Consider the following 18,393-nt stretch of genomic DNA (forward strand, 5'->3'; position numbering starts at 1 on the left):
TTTTTGTGAACATGTCAAGCAGAACAGTGACTTTCACGCTAATGTTTTTTGCATTAGTGACAACTAAGACTATGAAATGACAACAAAACAATACTGAGGAAGGGCTTTTGTTGCTTTTGAAATTTAGCATTTATTTACAGACACCGAATTAAGAAATGCACCGTGAGCGACGCTGACTCGTGGCATAGCTTGATTTAAACGTCAGTGGCTTTTTTTACACGCTGTTCGACATTCAATCTATGAACTGCGTCATCTTTCCTCAATCATGACACACTTTCTACTAACTACGAGACCTATTCTGTTTACATCATACATATACTGTACATACTTTGACTGTCAGATTCCATGCAGTAAGTCAATACGTGACGACACGTTTCTTAGTTGTATATCTGTAAAGAAATTATTGTTTTAGTGTCACAAGCCCTTTCTAAGTCTTATAATTGCTGATTTGCAGTTGATGTGTCACAAAAAACAAAAATATCATTAAAGTCCCTGTTTTGCTTGACAGAATGCTTGCTTTTTCTGTTTATTGGTCCAAAATGAATGTTTTTGGCGAAATTGGTTATTAATAAAGAATGACAAACGGCAGACAAACTCTGCAGTGAAGAAGAGACTCTCCTTCTCTTTCTTTTGGTAGGTTTAGTGCTCTTTGTATGTTCTTGCCGTCCCTGCGTGGGTTTCCTCCGGGTACTCCGGTTTGCTCCCATATTCCAAAAACATGCATGGAAGTTTGGTTAGACACTCTAAATTGGCCCTAGGTATGAGAGCGAGCGCGGATGGTTGTTTGTCTTAGTGAGCCCTGCGATTGGCTGGCAACCAGTTCAGGGTGTACCCCGCCAACTGCCCGAAGACAGCTGGGATAGGCTCCAGCACCCCCGCGTCCCTGGTGAGGAGAAGCAGTACAGACAATGCATGGATGGAAAGTTCAGTGCTTACATTGTCAGAGAACATTGTTTCTGGGTCTTGAAAAATAATTCAAAATGTGCTAAAAAGATTGATATGAGGAACACAACTTTTAAAGGTGCTGAATGAATGAATTATCACATTGGTGCAATATTTCAACTTTACACTGATTTTGCTCACTGCATCTTCACAACTGAAAAAACAGATGAAGGCGGTTTTGAAGGAGACGTACTGGACTTGCGTTCTCATTAGTTGTATTCATTCATTGAAACAAAGGACACACAAGCCTTACGAAGGCCCAAACCAAACCAGACTCGAACTAAAAAGCTGTAGCATTTTGGGTCGATTGTGTTGTCTGGAACATAAAAACACACTGACAGGTAATCTGAATCACTTGGAAGTGGATGTAAAAAGACAGGATTATGGCATTCGGATGCTGCCGGGCAAGACTTGAAAATGATTGAGACCTTTGAGAGGTAATGTTGTGGGAATGGCCTTGGGCGAGCCGACATGAGGGAAGACATGGCTTGCGATTGGTCTCTGTCGACGTTTGGTGGACCACATGGTTGGTTATTTAATATGGCAAAGAGGCAGCAAATGAAATTTCCACGGCGTCATCGTCATGCTGCAACGTTTCCGAACAAAGGTTTTACCTCGGAGCGAGCTGCAGTCTCTATGAGAAGTTGTATTTAATTGCTTCTATAAAAATATGACAATATGAATGAAAGATGCAACATGGGAATGTGAATGTCATCATTCTCCCGTCTGCTGGGGGAAAATAAACAACCACAGCGGGAGAGGCAGAACAAGATCAATGGTTGCCACGGCGACACGGCTTGTGCACAGAGACGCAAACACCTGCTGTCCGACGCGGAGCTAAATCAATAGGGATCTTGCACGGAAACACTGGGATTATTCCGCAAAGTTGGGGGATCAGATGAGAGTTACGGTTTGTAAAAGCCCCCAAAGACGAAAAATGTGGCAAATACTGAGTGGTTTAATTTATATCTTGATATACTATAGCAATACATACACAAGCAGTGGGCTGATGAACTTAAAAAATCATTATAACGTCAGACATTAATAAATATGTTTAAAAAAATAAATTAATTAAATAAATGTGGTTAACAAGAAATCCCTGAAGAAGGGGTGTGTTCTATATATCGTCATCGATATCATCGTCAACGTTACTTTCGTGACGTGCAATTTTACATTATCAAGTATCTATACTGCCTCAAAAAGGAAAGACAAACAAGTAAGGAGGAGTGTCCCGTCTCAGCGGGTAAATTAATAGCAAGACGCAAGACCACGACATCCCTCGTCTGTAAATAATCTGGGCTTGACATGACTGATGTGCCAGAACGTTCACCGTGCAAAGCAATCTTGTTTCACGATGAACTTAAAAAATGACGAGGAAAGCTTTGCAACCGCACAAACACGCTAAAGAAAGCCAAAGCAAATATGCACTAGCACTTCGTGCATCTCATATTGTGATGATATCTGTCATTATGGAATAATAGGAGACATGTATGTGACCAATGTACGTCTAGAGATAATTTCAAGTTCTTCATTGTTAAATATTAACATAGAATATCATGTTTTGCGGATGTATTTCAAGAATTTTTGGGATATAAATGAGAGCTACTGTTCACAAATCTATCCATATTGGTTCGGTGAAGCAGTAATATTTTTTTTTTAATATCGTCAAATTATCGTAATCGAGTTTTCGGAAACAATAGTGATGTATTTTTTTCCAGCCCAAATCGCCCACCCCTACCTTAAAGGACATTTTAAGAATTTTTTCCAACAAACCAAAAGCAATAACACGTTTGGGACATGCTCAGCAAACCCTTTTTTCTTAGCCACTCAATTCAGACTGTATGAGGGGGCGTTCCTTTCTCTTGAAAACAACCACGTAACGAATGCTTTCAACGAAGGGCTAAGCTTTGAGACAAGGAGAACAGCGCAAGAATAAGAATTAAAAAGTAGTGTCAGTGGCAGAAGATGAGTGAGATTTTACTCTGTGAAGAAGTTGAATATGTTTTGATGTTATGATTTAAGCGCATAAACCCATAGTAACCATACTTTTGCACAGCTACCTTGTTACCATTTGTCAACGTTTTATAATCATTTTCTGGATTCTCGATGGAAATAAGACTTTGCGACCAGAGCTGAACCGCGTACGTGCTGTTCATAGATTTAATTCCCCACAGACTGTTGCACATGAACTTTCCTCTCCCAAATTCCTCCTCTCGCTCTCAGTTCCACTTAAAATCTCAAGAAGTGGCAGAGGAAGTCGCGTACACACTGAGCGATGGCGGACGCTAATCCCGTTAGCCTGCTAATCGCCGTCTATGTGCAGTCCAGACAGGCGATGTGCGGCCTCAGCACGGCTAACAGCATCTGCCTGCCGGGGAGGGGTCCGCGGATCCATTACCCATTATCATCCCGGGGCTCTCGGGGATTAATGTGGATCAAGTGAGGGAGTGCTAGAGAAAGGGAAAGAATAGCGACTCAGCCTCATATCCTGCTGGCTTTCCGCCAGTTATTAGAACGACGGAAAAGCCCGGCCACGCCGTGCTATCCTCTGTGACGGTAATTGAAAAGTAGATGAAGTAACTTAATGTGTTTGCTGTCAGGGAAAAAGACTCTGGTGGACACAATCACATTGAGCTTCACGCTGCACGGAGTCTAATGGGGATTTGTGAGAGGAACATACAGCATGTCACCAAAAGTGGCAATCAATCAATGGATTGATTCAATCAATTAGAGCTCATGCCATTCGTTGTATTTCAGTCCTAATGATGAGCTGTATATAGGGCACAGACAAAGAAAAAAAAGGATGAAGTTGATTTAGGAATTTGCCAGAATCTGAGGTAATATCAGATCAGTAACAGAGGTTGTCTGTGTTGATTCTCCGTCATCCAGGTCATGGTCAAGTACAAAGGTTGAATTGAGGCAACTGGACTCTTCTTGTTTGTTGAAAATGTTATGCCTCAGGGCAGGAGGGTTGTTTCACTAATCACGGCGGGCAACAACAATTATTGACCACCCTCAGGCAACACATAGGAGTCAAGGTCGACAATCTTAGATATAAAACATATTCAATATTTATGAACAAAAATTTTCATGGGTATGGGCAAAGCGGACTACGCTTGAGCCATTTGACTCAGGGAAACATTACCATTTTTCTTTTGCCTCTACCTCAGCAGAGCATATACATCGACTACAAAATACCCTCCACTCGGTTGATTACTTTCCAAAGGAGAGTAGAATTTGGGCTGGGTAAATACATGAAGAATTTTGATATTATGGTGAGTTGTCATCATCAGCGAGCCATCAGACGTGGTGGAAATGCGTGTGACAACAGCTAATCAGCATCCAAGCATTTCACTTTACTACTTCGTATTGCAAATTGGAAAGTTGCAAGTAAACAGAAAGTAAAAGAAACAAGAAGTAAACAATGAGCAAACGTGTAGTTAAATGCTCAGCTGAAGGTCAGCCATGACTTGGCATTATCTTCCCATGATGAAATTATTTCACCAAGATTGTTCCTGACCGTTGCTCTGCGTATACATTGCGATGTGGATGAAATGAAGTCGTTGTGCAAAGTAAGTCCTCAAAAGGAAACAACACTGCAATCATGTTGAATCATTTGAACGAAGCACACCCAAACTGTGATGTGGAAAGCATGATGATGTGAAAGGAGTTTGCACAGGCTGACGGTGCCTCATTAGCAGTTTAGAAGACGCTACGCGGCCATGCAGCCATCGGACAAAGCAGAACCGTTCAATGGCACAAAAGAAGTTTGGGGACCACTGTTCGAGACCAGTGGTGGAAAATAATCTTTATGTTTGTGGTGTTCTGTGTTGATATAATAATAGCAAACCACTCAAAAAACAACCATAACTGCTCATTGGAAGATATTTTTTTTTTATCTTAAAAAAAAAAAAATACTTCAACTAAGAATCCTCCCGTTTGTATGGGGACAAAGATGGGAAACGTGACAATCCGCTATCGTTGCAATCCTTTAAACTGTCCACTTAATTGAGTCTGTCTTACATATTTTCTGAATATTCCAATATAACAACTTGTTGGAGGTGTGAGGTCTCCTCACACATCTGCTCCTCCTCTTCAGCGCATCTGATGGCACAGATGAGTCACGGTTAGCGGAGGACGTCGTTACAAAGCCATCGTCCCTGCTAATGAAGCGTCCCTGCTGTTGTCGCCGCCCACCGGTGCCAGGTCCCGGTTCGCTTAAACCGGCCTGTCCAACTATCCCCAGTTCGCTTTCAATTACGACGTGCTCAAAGCTGGCGTCACCGTGCTAGGGGGGAAAATCGAACCGTGTACAAACGGCAGCAGCTTGTCACTTCAATATCAAATCTGGCGTCGCAGACGGGCCACAGCGCAGCCAGGGGTTGGGAAGCGGCTCGAGTTGTGTTTCGTGGGATAATTTACGCACACTGCACATTTGGAAACGGGAAGAAGATGGCGAGCGAGTCAGTCGCAGAGTTGTCACATGCGCATGGAGCGGAGACGAAGAAGGAGGAGAATCGTTGACACAAATATCAGCAGTCTGCTTTGTTAAAGGATGACAGAAATCTGAGGATTTGTACTGTAGAGGAATGAAATCAGAGGATTTGGACAGTTTTAGATTTAACACTGTCTCTACACATTTAATTGATTCAAAATAGTTGTCGGCAAATTAGATTTGTGACACCTCTAATTCTTAGCCACACTTTCTGCAGTATTTTGCCACAAAAGTGCAACATTTGTGCAGAAAAATGTATGGTTGACAAAAGTTGTATATTTGCCTATGATTAAAAATGAAATGAAAATTTTGCCAAGCCTAACATGGCATCTGAACAAAAATTCCCCCACACACACTGAAAATCCAATCTGGCGTCACAGGCGCGCCAGAGCGCGGCCAGGGGCTGGGAAGCGGGTCGGCTGTGCTTAGCGTGCTAATTTAGCCGCGCTGCGGACTAGAAAATGGGAAGAAGAAGGCGAGCGCTCATGCCGCGGTCGCCACGTGGTCACGGAGCAGAGATGAAGAAGTACGAGGTGAAGGTGGCACCGTGTCGTTTATTATAGATGAATATGTTACATGTGACACATGCTCACATTCATCTTTTGGACAGCGCTCTGCAGTGAGTGTGTTTCCTGGATGTACTTGTTTTCCCCGCGGCTGTGCTCCCCACAGCCATGAAATGCCACACTGCCATCTGTGGGTAGCTTGCCGTACTTGTTCAGGAAAGAGCTGTTGGAAGTCAGAAACCCATTTCACCTTGCCTCTAGACGTAGGTTTAACTTTGCCTTTCAGATGACAAATTCTTTCCTTCAACAGAATAGTTCCCCAAGTAAGTGTCATGTTTTGCTTCGAAAATGCAACATTAGGCAGGCAAATATGTATTAATATGTATTTGGCCTCTACACACACACACACACACACACACACCCACGCGCACAAATATAAAATATTTACTGATTTGGGAAAAGGCTCCATTTGGGAAACAAATGCATCATATTTTTGTTTAACAGGCTATATTTTGGTGATGAAATGAAAAATTAGCTCCTAAATTGGCTATGTTAGGAATGGACATGTTACATACGCCATTTTGACATTCTTTGAAACAATATTTGACCATGTTGAGGAACAGAGAGAAAAAAGTTGAAAACAAAAAGCCATGTCTCATCTAGTTATTATCAAACGCAAGTTCTAGCTAATGACAGACAATTGGTATCGTGCGAAAAAAAATATTTTGGCATTGAAAAAACATTAGTTTGCTCCAAAAAAATGTGAATATTGTCAAAGGAAAATGATGGTTGGTCAGGAAAATGTTACTTTCCCCAGAAACAGAATATGGTGCCATTAGGTGACTGTTAGGGTTGCATCACAACCATATTTATTCTGGAAAAGTCTGCTAGAGGCCACAAAAATGATTAGTTTGCTTTCAAGGGTATGTTTTACATCAAAGTCAGTTAATTTTAAAATTGTGATTGCTTATTTTCAATAATAAGGATATTTATATATTTGTCTAAACAGGCTAAATACCCACGTAAAAGAAATACAGGAATTCATTAATGACCACTTCTTTGTGTAGATTAAAATTTTTGGGGTTGGTAAAAAGTTGGTAAAAAAGCGCCAATGGAGCTAATCTAGTTATCATTGGACTCGTGACCTGACTAAGGCGATGCTGCCACTTGTTTCTGACAGGAATCCGGTGACGCACCGACCCAAGATGCATCCTGGCCGAGGAGATTTGTCCTCCAACATTTCATTTGGACTCCTCGCCCGCCTCCCTCTCGCCCATTTGCCTCTGCCTCCTCCCGGTCAATGCTGGCTAATGAACGGCGTCTTTGTGAAGGCGTCAGCTGCTTTCCGTTCGTGGTGCAAAGCGCTCTAATTGGAAGAAACAATTATTGGCCACACCACTGATTTATTGAGCTGGAGATTAGTGCAGTGTATCAGCAAAGGCGGGATATGGGAGGGGGGCAGTCACAGCAGGTGAAGAAGATCGTGCAAGTGTGCGTGCAGGTGAGTTTGATGTGAGAGGAAAGGGGAGATATGGGAGGGATTTGGACCGCTCGCTGAGTCTATGCTCGGCAGATTGCACTTTGATTTTTTTTCCTCAGTCGCAATGTGACAAAACACAATGTGCATCCACTGCAGTGGAGAAGTTGCTTGGCAACATCTGCTAACCAAACTTAATGATGGTACGGGATGGTTGCAGTCCCCGTTGGTGCCTTGCAACTTTGGAAACTGCCAAAATGTCTTTCTAGTCCCTATAAAGTACAAAACAAATGTTCTCTATATTTCACAAACCACAGAGAAAAGTGTTGTTCAAAACACTGACAAAAAGGAAAAGACTGTGATAATCACTAAGTAGATAAAACGAGGAAGGATGAGACTTCTAAATGGTGAAAAAAATGGCACTTTTTTTTCTCCACTCGCATGATATTTTATGAAAATGAAGTTGCAATGTGAGAAAAAAAGAATCAAAAGGAAAACAAACTTAAAATGACAAACTGAAATATTACTTGAACAAACTGACGATGAGGAAAAAAAGTTGTATAAAAAAATATGTGATGAATAAATTTCAATCATGAAAAAGCTAGTAAAAATGATACTTGTATTTTTATTGATAAATAAATGAACATTTATTCTCACGAATAACGGAAAAAAACTACAGAATATTTTCAGCGAATTGAAGAGCTTCAGAGCAGGGAGTTACTGAAAGGAAAAACGCGAGGAGAGGACGCTTCTTGCATATTCATTTACACAAACAAACAACCCAGTTTGCCCACCACTGGTCTAGGTGACTCGAAAAAATGTTGTATTTTGCCAGGAACAACAAAGTAGAGAAGGAAATCGCAAATATAAAGTGAAAGAAATGAGACGCGATAGCAGCCAAGGTCAAATTGAATGAGGGAAAAAAAAAAAAGTAAGCTGCTGGACGGCCAGGGCTGCCTGGCGCTTTCAGAAGATCAGAAGATCAGAATGCCCTTTATTGTCATTGAACTCAGTGTACGGCAAGACTGGCGGAGGCTAATGGCGTACACGGGCCACAAGCTGCTGTTAGCCACGGGGGGAGCTATTAAGAAGTCAGGTCGGAGACAACCCTGATGAAGAGCCGATTTCAAAAGCCGCTGAAAGGAGAACGAGTTGGCAAGTCTAAACCAAGCGGATGAATCGCACAGTGGGACCGATCAAGATTGAATATATATATATTTCTGTTAATTATCAACATGTGGTATGAGTACAAATCAGCAAACTTATATATATATATATATATATATATATATATATGTATTAGGGCTGTCAAAATTAAAGCATTAACTCAGGTGATTAATCCCAAAAAATTCAACTCAGTTAAATATTTTAACTCACTTAACTCAGTTTTATTTATTTAAAAAATAATTTGCATACTTTGCAAATATTGTGCATATTAGCTGTCTTTAGCACGTCTCACGTTTAAGTTACCACTGTGACTTGCAAACCAACACTGCTGTGAGTGTGGCGCTTGTAAGAAGTTTTGAAAAATGTTTAGAAAACAAATGTCTGTAATGATGTCTCCATTTAGATCGCATTCATATATATATTATAAGCTTCGCAAAAAATAGTAGTTTAAAAAATGTGATCAATCACAATTAATCATGGAATTTTTTGTGATTAATTGGTTAAAAAAATAATCACTTGACAGCACTAATATATATATATATATATATATATATATATATATATATATATATATATATATATATATATATATATATATATATATATATATATATACACACACACAGACACACACACACGCAACAACAGAAAAGTGCACTGACACGAAAGGAGGGAACTAAGTCATTGACGGCTTCCGATATGTCAAGAGTTTTAAATTTCTTTTATTTATTTATTTTTTTTTAACCATAATTCCATTCATACAGTTGAGCCGGGAATATTATTCGCTTCTGAGGTAGAATCAGAAAACGCTTTAATGGTTTGGTGGAGTTTTAATTTTGGTCTCACCCAAAATATTAGGAACAGTTCCAAATCAAGCCGGTCGACGTTGGAGCATTCATTCTGAGTTACTGTGTCATATGGAGTTCATATCAAGCCGGAAGACGTCACATGGCGTGTTTATGAAGTTGAGGCCGGACGTGGTTGTGTTTGCACAAAGAGTTTATTTAGCGGCGTGGAAACGCTCCAGTTGTCATCAGTGTAGTTTGGACGGGCCCTCCGGCTGCCGAATGTTTGCTTGGCCATCTGCTCGTCTTTTTGACTGTCTGTCCCTCTGAAATTAACTACCGCAATGTGTAACAGTTTCTCACTGATCAACATAATTAGCGACTACACTCTCTTCCCTTTCATTTTTATATCATTCAAAGGACGTGACTTGGCAGCGAGAACGCTTCCTCCTGGCGCCCTCCATCCAGCCTCAGACATCCAATCCAAACATGCTCACGGCTGTGGGTTAAAAAATATTTTTAAAAAAACATTGGAGGAATAAAAATGCACCTTCTCATGCTAAATAAGCATGGAGGTGCCAGGCGAACTCGTCACATCTTCAAAGTCGCATGAACTATAATATGCATTTTTGGCAACATTTTAAGAGTTCCCAGATGTCTTAATAAGTGCATGTCATGTTTTCCCCAAAATACATACCGCAAAGATTAACAATTGTTGGTGGATATTTCTCTCAGGCAGGAGTGCCCATGTCCGGTCGTCGAGAGCCCCTATCAAGCCTGTTTTACAAGTCGAATAGTCTCCCTTTCTCAACACACCTGATTGAAATGATCAGGGTCGTCTCCAGATTTCTCTATATATCAAAACCGTGTACCTCCAAAATAGTCACTTTTCAGGACACCACAAAAATGGCAATTTCATTCAAACATTGGTATCAAAGTCCGAAATTTGATCTCTCTCTCTCTCTCTCTCTCTCTCTCTCTCTCTCACTCTATATATATATATATATATATAAATGCTCCTCTATGTATATATTTGTATTTAAATTCATCCATAGTAAACACTAGATTTGGACCAATAATTTGGAATAATTGTCTTCATTAAATAGCGTAGGACTCAGCGCGAGTGCATTGCTGGGGGCTGTGTGCATTACTCTGCTATAAAGAGTATTTATTAATTGGCTCGTCAAATGCAGGCAGTCTGAACAAAATTCCTTATCGCCAAATAATTCATGCTCGTTTTCACTTGAATGGAAGTTGTTGAAATGTATCACAGGCTTGTCACCCTTAGAATTCAGGATATTGTTCGCTAACTTTTTTTTTTTTCACCTACACCTGAAAAACATAGTATATCAAAGATAGGCATGGTTGTCGAACTTTCCCTCTCAGTTTGTCTATTTTTCCCAAAGTGTCCGGGTTAGCGTTAGCATGCGAGTCACGTGCGTAAAACGAAGAGCAGCCGCGTCGCACCCGTCAACTTGCGTTTAACTCACCTTGGAAAAAAAAAAAAAAAAAAAAAAACAAAGTCAGGAAAAAGCGAAAAGGTGCTCTTGTGAGAGCAGACGCCTCGGTGAACACATCACAGCATCACTTTGAAATGTCAGCGTTGTCTTCGAATTACGTCCCCGCCTGAACAAACACACACACACACACTCCCACCGTCCTTATTAAGACATTTTTTTCCTCCTCGCTCAGCTCAGTAGTGGGAAGGAAAAGTTCACGTACAAGACAACTTCCTCCGCCTCACTGCTCACTCCAGTTACAAAAAGCACGAGGAAATGGAGCATGCGACACACACGCATGCGGCGGCTTCAACTCGGCACAATCGAGTAACACACTGAATTCTCTCAACTCATCAATAGCCGCAAGTGTTAACGAACCTCAAAAGTCCTTTATTCATTAAATAGCCATTGATTCTGGAGTGAGCAATATCAGTTGAATATTTTTAATAAAAGTCCTAAAGTGCTTTCTAAATACAGTTGAGTTGTTGCGGCGACGACGCGGCGGGCTGTTAGCTTGAAGCAGATGTATTTTCGCAGCACAAGCAAGTCAGGATGTGTGGGAACTTGAAAGATGTGAGACATAGTGCTATTTGATTGACAGTTGAGCGGGTGCGTGGTTTCATCACATTCAGCATGCCCACAGTGTTTGAGAGCGGAGAAAATTACAGTTGTATTCCATTTTGAAGCCTCATCATTTTTTTAATCATTCAAATCTGCCAAGGTTTTTGACAACACTCTTTTCTGTGCTGTGTAAAATTGTCAAGACATGTTTATTTTGCCTTTACGGGGACTAGGAGGATAAGGATAGCATCCTTTTGCAAAATCAAGTTGAAAATGTTGTAAGGCTCCACAGAAGCATGCATGCAACTACAAAGCATAAAGCTTTGCAGTCCAGCAAACAAAAAAATAATTACATATTGAGTAATAAAGGCGCATTTGAATGCCCTATCATTGCATTTATGTGCATTGCATTTGATGTAATAATGGGAAATCCTCCACTATAAGTTGGCAGAGCCGAAAAGCACCACAAACTCTTCAGAAAATCAACACACTCACTGCAGGCTGAAGATTATAAAGGATTTATCAGACGCCTGAATATTAGATTAAAAAAAAAAAACAACAAAAAAAAAACTTTAATAACCACTGGTGAAATTATTCTTCCAGGGCAGACTCACATATCACACAAGGCATATCAAACAAATAACTTAGAATATTAAAATAAATAAAACACATGAAAAGATGCAAATTACTAACAAAGAGCTAGGGCCGGGTGATTAATCAATTTTATAGATTATTTTTCTGAACATTTTGTTTCCAATCAATTTTTTTCGAGCTTCTTTCTGTTTTTTTTTTTTTTTTGGGGGGGGGTAATTGGGTGGTGGAAAATGTTTTGTTTTCACAGCCAAAAGCAGATTCTGACCGAAAAGTGGCAAAAATGTCCGTAGACAATGTTGCTTGGACAGAACTTTGCTAGCAAAGGCAACAAATAAGATGATTAAGTTATCTTTGCGTCATTGTTGCGGCGACTGAAACCAACGTCATCCTCAGAGTCGTCAAAGCATGTTATTAATTTACGACCAGTTGAATGAGTGCATTTGGACTTTTTAAGACCCACCTAATATTTGTGTCTGTCGCAATATAAGATAGCCGAATATACCAGAAGAGAGAGTAGATGCTCGCTTTTTCCATTCTTTCGTAAAAATCAGTAGAACATGGGTTGATTTCACCAACGACACCAATTTTTAACCAGCACTTTTTGTGAACATGTCAAGCAGAACAGTGACTTTCACGAGAATATTTTTTTGCTTTTGTGACACCACAAACTACAGAGAGGAAGAGCTTTTTGATGGCAAAGTAATCACTTCTTTACAGATGCAACTAAAACAGGCGCCATGAAAAAGGCTGACTCAGCACATTCGCAACACACATTTTCTACTACCTACCGTGACACATACTCTGTTTTTATACATTATAAATTCTGTTGGAGTGTCACGTGCCCAAACACATCCAATTTCCAACACATTAGCATGTCTCTGTTCATAATCGACAAGCTGAGATTTACTGCCTAATTTTCATCTTCTACTCAAAAGCAGTGCTGATCTCACATCCGAAGTAATCTATAGAGCTCTTTCAGTCATGACATTCCACAACTACCTGTTGAAAAAAATACACTGTACAAAAATATTAGTCCGTGGCGGCAAATTGGCCACGACAATGAGTGACAACTGATGAATTCCTGGAACATATAAACTCATAACAGAGACATTTATAATGATAAATTATCAAACACTGAAAAAACAAAAGAACATCAATAGTTGTATCATGTTCAAAGGAGCCAGGAAGACATCAGTAGTTATCTCGTATTACCCTTTGTTCTTGATACATTTGGCCTCATGTCATCTTAATACTCATCTTAGTTATTCATATACAGTTATGTATCTCAAACAAATGAAAACAAAAACAAAAGGACACAAATTTTCGATATAGTCTCGATGGAGTCTTGTTCATAGAGTTTCTCGTCCCATTTAATGATGCACAGTGAAACCTGACTCTAATTATTCCAGGTGTTCTCGGAGTGTGATGTGTCATAAAAACACAAACATGTTATGCAAATTGAATATTAAAAAAAAAAGCTCATGAATTGAGCTTGGAAGTGGCTCCAATACGTCAACTTTACGAGGCTCTGTAGCTTTATTCTGGTCGCATTCATTTACGCCGGCATAAAAGCAGGAAATTAAAGCCATACGTCACACGTAGGGGTGTTCTCCGCTATGGAAATGCGGGTAACGGCAAAGTGCTTTCTTTCCATGCGGCTGCACGGGGGGCATAATTTAGACATCCTCTTTCAAACGTGAGCTGGGCGAATGTTTCATGGAGAGGAGTGCCGTGAAAAGCTTTTAGTGCACATTAGTCGCATCAATCCCATCCGCAACGGCCAACAGGTCACCACTTGTCTTCTTTTTATTTATTTGTTGTTGTTAATTCATTCACGCCTCCGCTGCGGCAAATTGTTGTTTTGTTTGGTTGCTTTTCTCTTTTTGCAAATGGAAGATAAGTCACAAGAACTGTTGGCCGTATTACACTGGTCAACATGAAATTTGAATCCGAGATGGCTTTGAATATCCCTCAACATATTTTTGTTGCTAATTTAAAAAAAATGATCGTCTAATTTTTTTTCTAGCACGCCAGGTTTTTGAGAACGTTTCCCGTTTGACCTATAAAAGCTTATGCAATACGGATTTTACCAAGCATTGCCATTTATAGCTCTTACGTTTCAGAAAAATATTCCACCTGTTGCTGAACCTAACACTTCATTCAAAAATTGTACTAAATAGATTCCTGTTTCATATATTATGATCGTTGAGATTTCATTATGATGATGATGTTGATTATTATTATTATTATTATTATTATTATTATTGCGAAATCCTGAGAGCAGTGCAAACATTTTGCCTGAAAAGTTTTTAAATTCATAAAAAAAAAACAATTTTAAACCACCAATAAACATTTTCCACAAAATACAGAAGTTGGCTTGCACCCCCCTAAATTGTTTTCAAAAATATTCATCAAAATATTGAAAACAAATCTACGGATTGGTGGTGTCCCAGGTGCTGAACTGTGAGAATACAGTACATGGGTTTTAGTATTTTCATATCTTTATTGATTGATTGATGGTATTTTATCTACTGTAGGTACTTACAGGATTTATTTTGAGTAAATATTTGGTCATCCCTGCTTTAGTGAAGACATTGCATGCTATGCATCACGAAGGACCGAAGTAACAATGAAAGAGCAGCGCAGCATCTCGACGGCAGGACGTCACGTAGGCGATGGAGGCTCGCAGAGAAAAAGTCTACGAGGACAGGTGGGGTGGCAAACAAGCACGCCAATCCATTTGCATCTATTAAATATTTGATCCATTAATAGCTTGCGCCATCTGCTGTGAGGACGACGTGCTCGTGATTCACAGTGCACTCATCTGGATTATTGCGTCCAAGCCATTAATGTTTCACATTTCTTCTGTTTAGTTTTTGTTATTTCCTGAATGGATATAATCCATTCGAGGCACAAACTGTCACTGGAAGCGGGAGGGTGGGGTTAGGTGGTTGTGGCAGCACAGAAGCTACTTTTGTGCTCATCTTCAAAAGGGACAAATACGATTGGTCATTTGTAAAGGAGATGTGTTGTAATATAAATTAGCAGGAAATTCAGAAGATCAGCAAAACAGCGACTTTCTTTGTTAAATCTTTAGAATAGATTGTCAAATGTTATCATATTAAATACTACAAAATGAATAAAATAAACAGCACTGAATGTTTAAGGACAGCACGGTGGGCGACTGGTTAGCACGATGGCCTCACAGTGTAGAGGTTGTGGGTTCGATTCTGGCTCCGGCCTTCCTGTGTGGAGTTTGCATGTTCTCCCCGTGCCTGCGTGGGTTTTCTCCGGGTACTCCAGTTTCCTCCCACATTCCAAAAACATGCATGGCAGGTCGATTGAACACTCTAAATTGCCCGTAGATGTGAGTGTGCGCGCGCGGATGGTTGTTCGTCTCCGTGTGCCCTGCGATTGGCTGGCAACACGTTCAGGGTGTCCCCCGCCTACTGCCCGAAGATAGCTGGGATAGGCGTGCTAACCAGTCTACCACCGTGTCGCCACAAATACTTTCATACATTTACAATTTCTTCAAGTTGTTTAGGGCTATAAAAACAAGCTTTACTTGACAATAAATGCTATTGTAGTCTCGACATAAATTCATTCAAATGTACTAATGTCTTATCTTATCTTTTAATTCTTATCTCAAAAGCATGGAAAAGATGGAATACATCCTAAAGAAAGCTGTGAAAGTATGACATAAAAATGCGTAATATGCCTCCTTTTAAAGTACAAACGGGCTCTTAATCGCTGGTTTGTGAGGCCTGACGTCATCACACCTGCGCGCGTCCTCGTTAATTAAACAACTTAGTGCACTAAAGTGCGGTTGTGCCACTTCCCGCCACGCTGACGCGGTTTGATGGCTCACAGCGGGAGATGGAGCCATGTTGCGAATTAAAAGTCTGCTCAACAAAATTCCTGCGTTCGTGTTCACACGAATCTCACGAAAGCTCTGAGCGGGGCTGTAAAATATGTTTACGACACCGACAAAACGCACAAAAGTCATTAAATCGAGCTAATCGCTGTTATTCTGTGTTCATAAATTTGGCCCGCAGACGCACTAGCTTCCATCGGGTAGCCTGGCATCGTCCCCATTGCCTATGAGACTGCCAACGTGGTTGAGCAAAGCTCCCATTTGCACAGCTACTTTGACTTAAGAGGTGAATTTGTTCCATGGCCAAGTTTGTAAGTCAATTTTCTCGCACAGTGGACTCCCACTATTGATGCCCATTATAAATGCAGTGATTTTTTTTTTTTGACCCCCAAAAGATTGTTGAATAAGTACCAATAAGCATTTTATACAAAAAAAATAGAGTGGGCTCACAAAAGAATAAACAAAAAAAAAATATTTGTAAAATCCTGAGTATGTGATGTGACTGGACTTTTGTTCTTCCAGCACCTCCAACATTCCACTATTTTTGTTACATTTTTAATCTGTTCCAGCAGCCAAAAAATTTTTTTCTTTATGCGTTTCAAACACGGAAGAATACAGTGTTCTACATTAAGTTCACTAATGCTGGTCAGACTCGGTCAGTACGTTTCTTCGATTAGTATGATGAATTGTTTTTAAATAGTTAGTAGTCAATGTTTTGATTGTTTTCCACTTAACTGGTCCACTATCATTGATCTTTTTACGGCGCTGCAAACCTTTATTTGTATGTCAGGTTAAATCCTTCCAACAGGAATGGCTTGAACAAGACATCTTTTTTTCCTTTCGGCTTTTCCCTTCAGGGGTCGCCAGAGCGAATCAGTTGCCTCCATCTAACCCTGTCCTTTGCATCCTCGGCTCTCACCCCAACTACTTTCATGTCCCCTTTAGCTACATCCATAAACCTCCCCTTTGGTCTTCCTCTCTAGACCTCTTGCCACTTGGAAACTCAGCATCCTTCTACCAATATACTCACTATCTCTTCTCTGGACATGTCCAAACCATCTCAGTCTGGCCTCTCTGACTTTATCTCCAAAGCCTGAACAAGATATCAAACCCCCAAAATGTATGTCAAACGTAAAATATTCACTGAGATGTTGTAATGCAAAAAAAAAACCCCAAAAAAACCCGTAGCATGCAAGCAATAGATTCTTACAGGCTCACAGAGAAGAGAAGTCGACTGCGTTTCTGGAATCTGAATGAACTAACAAAATCCACGTTTTTATCATTTAAGTGGGCAGCCATTTTGCCGCTTGCTGTGGTCTCAAAATGACATCACAGTTGTTCAGGGTTCAGCTAACAACCAATCACGGCTCACCCGTTTTCTGAGTTTGATCATGTGACACTTACAAGCCGAGACCGCCCGGCAGTGTGACGGCAAAATGGCTGTCCCCTACGATGGATGAAGAAGAGTGCATTTTGCGGCTCCATTCCTATTCCACATACGCAAAATTAATCAGAATGCTGTGCTTAGACTACTGAGGCTGCAAAAAACATATTACATATTACATATGAAATTACATTTTCTGACTTGACTTCCCCTTTAAATAATCCAGAATAAAGATGCTGAATATGAAATTGTAATAGAGATTCATGAATATACAAGGCTAGTGCCGATTGTGGCAAGGCCACCGCAAGATAGCTCACCACCCAAAAAAAAGCTGAATGTAACTGGTGAACTGGATAATCGCCCAGCCCTATGATAAGGCTTTTCCACAGATGCTGTGTGACAACAAAGGATGAGGACACACGTGCCACTCACGGAGCCGTATCATGTCGCCATGAATGGCTTCTAAACTAACCACGCTCGCTGTAACTGCCATATCACAGCACACAGCACTTCACTCTGATTTGACGCGATAAAAGTTGCGGAAAAACAAACATGCCAGCACAAAGCGGGAGAGCCGAAAAGCAAAGGCAAAGAGTTCAATGGCGGCGCGGAGAAAACGATGACAAGTCTCCCGGGCAGCTGGAATCAAACGCAAAGAGACAATTGTGCGAGTTAACGAGTTCAATCATTTCTGCAACAAGCCTCAATTATTCATGCGGCTGCTGATTGTCACGCATCCATAATGGATCACATCACCTTCTATTATTCACGCGCTTGCTGGCGTCGCGCTGCGACCGACACTGCGTCACGACGGAGATGTTTGCTTTCATGTTGACATATGGCTCACTCAGCACTTTTAGCAGGCCTGTGGACGAGCAGCGCCATCATTGGCTCCAAGCAGGACGAACATCGCTGAAGTTTTTTTTTTCAGGCTCAAATATCTCATGAGAGCGTGTATCATTATTGAGATGCCTAGGAGGTACAGGACATTACAGTTACGTCTCCATTAAGGTAAATTACTTTGGAGTCAGCCAGTCCTCCCTCAAGCGCCTCCAACTGGTGCAAAATGCTGCTGCTCGTCTTTTAACTGGAGCTCGGAAGACGCATTA

At 40.7% G+C, this 18,393-nt stretch overlaps 1 protein-coding gene across 1 annotated transcript in view; it reads right to left on the reverse strand.

Annotated features, from left to right (window-relative positions):
* The window catches only part of ccdc172 (coiled-coil domain containing 172), a 95,891-nt gene that overhangs the window by 63,775 nt on the left and 13,723 nt on the right, over positions 1-18,393 (reverse strand). The gene's annotated exons all lie outside the window — the stretch shown is intronic.

This window comes from Idiotropiscis lumnitzeri, chromosome 9 (genome assembly GCF_059441095.1).
Source record: "Idiotropiscis lumnitzeri isolate Australia: NSW breed Sydney's pygmy pipehorse chromosome 9, RoL_Ilum_1.0, whole genome shotgun sequence".
NCBI classification, from domain to species: domain Eukaryota; kingdom Metazoa; phylum Chordata; class Actinopteri; order Syngnathiformes; family Syngnathidae; genus Idiotropiscis; species Idiotropiscis lumnitzeri.